The sequence below is a fragment of the Lipotes vexillifer genome, unplaced genomic scaffold, assembly GCF_000442215.2.
Source record: "Lipotes vexillifer unplaced genomic scaffold, Lipotes_vexillifer_v1.1 scaffold1309, whole genome shotgun sequence".
Lineage (NCBI taxonomy): Eukaryota > Metazoa > Chordata > Mammalia > Artiodactyla > Lipotidae > Lipotes > Lipotes vexillifer.
This window is the reverse complement of record NW_006777513.1, coordinates 297,216-298,958: the sequence shown is the minus strand read 5'-3', so window position 1 is coordinate 298,958 and position 1,743 is coordinate 297,216. Positions and strand designations below refer to the sequence as shown.

At 46.9% G+C, this 1,743-nt stretch overlaps 1 pseudogene across 1 annotated transcript; it reads right to left on the bottom strand.

Moving 5' to 3' along the window:
- Positions 1-432: 432 nt before the first annotated feature.
- Positions 433-1,331, bottom strand: LOC103069994 (ferritin light chain pseudogene; annotated as a pseudogene). Its single transcript, XR_014368614.1, has one exon. The product of XR_014368614.1 is annotated as a ferritin light chain pseudogene (transcript).
- Positions 1,332-1,743: the final 412 nt, after the last annotated feature.

The window sequence follows — 1,743 nt, the reverse complement described above, 5'->3', positions numbered from 1 at the left end:
TTCCTATTTACACTCCCATCAGTTCTAAATAGTATCCGGTTTTCCAAACTGTTGAGTGAAAAATGTATCTCGTATCTTGAGGTTGCACAGTATACTATTATTAATGTAAATTTATTTTATAGATATTGTAATTTGTGTCTTAAGAATGACTTTCCTAACTCAATATATATTCTTGGGGCTTCCCTGGTGGTGCAGTGGTTGTGAGTCCGCCTGCCGATGCAGGGGACACGGGTTCGCGCCCCGGTCCGGGAGGATCCCACATGCCGCGGAGCGGCTGGGCCCATGAGCCATGGCCGCTGAGCCTGCGCGTACGGAGCCTGTGCTCTGCAACGGGAGAGGCCACAACAGTGAGAGGCCCGCGTACCGCAAAAAATATATATATATATATTCTTTCATATTTTCTTCACTTATAAATATATTTCATTTTATTTTTGCTGCAAAAAGCTTTATTGTTTCCATTTGGTTCAAGGCTTGGGAGAGGGCTCCAGTGTGGTTAACAAGCTGCCTACTGGCTGCAGAGAGGGGCTTCAGGCAGAAGCCCTGACACCAGAGGGGCTCCTCAAAGGCCACTGGGCTCCGGAGGCTCCTAATCGTGCTTGAGGGTGAGCCTTTCGAAGAGATACTCGCCCAGCCCAGCCTGGGGACCAGCCAGCCTGCGGAGGTTGGTCAGGTGGTCGCCCATCTTCTTGATGAGTTTCACCTCCTCATCTAGGAAGTGGCTCTCCAGGAAGTCGCAGAGGTGGGGGTCTGCGCGGGCACAAGCCAGGGCATGCAGATCCAGAAGGGCCTGGTTCAGGTTCTTCTCCATGTTAATGGCTGCTTCCATAGCGTCCTGAGTTTTACCCGGCTCATCCTGAGATGGCTTCTGCATGTCCTGGAAGAGGGCGCGGCCGCCGCGTTGGTTTTGCATTTTCAAGAGACGCTTGGCGCTCTCGTGCTTCTCTTCGGCCAATTCGCGGAAAAAGTGGCCCACGCCCTCCAGAGCCACATCGTCGCGGTCGAAATAGAAGCCCAGAGAGAGGTAGGTGTAGGAGGCCCGCAGATGCATGTTGACCAGGCGGTTGACGGCGGCCTCCACCTCGGTGGAATAATTCTGACGAATCTGGGAGCTTATGGTTGATCGGTAATAAGGAGTTCGGCTCAAAAACTGGTGTTGGCTGGTCCCGGTGACCGAGGACAGCTGAGTGGCTGACTCTGAAGGTTGGAGGGTGGATAGATGAGTGGCTTGACTCCGAAGGTTGGAGGGTGGTCGGAGGCTGGAAGAAAGGGCGACCCTGGGTCTGTTCTGTCCAAACACTGTTGAAGCAAGAGACAGATCCGGGGAACCGCTGAGCGCAATGAAAAACTAAATATATTTTAAAATATATTTTCTTCAAATGATTTTTATAATTTTGTTGGGATAAATCATCTGTATTTGTTTTAGTATTGTGTGGTAGCTGTCTACCTTCATTATATTACAAATGTATAGTTAGTCAATCCAGCACCATTTTTTGAATAATCTCTTATTCAAAATCTATATTTTACACTCTTTTAGTTTATATAGTAAATTCCTCAATGTGTAGGCCAGTTTCAGGAAACGATCCTCTTTCAAAGTGAATATCTGATATTCTATATGTTTATTCTTACATTTTCCTTCAATTATAATGGTTTATTGTATATTTTTATGTGTCACAGAGAATTTCTACTTCACTACTTTCCTTTTTCCTAACAGTCTTGACTATTCTTACACATTTTCTCCAGTTT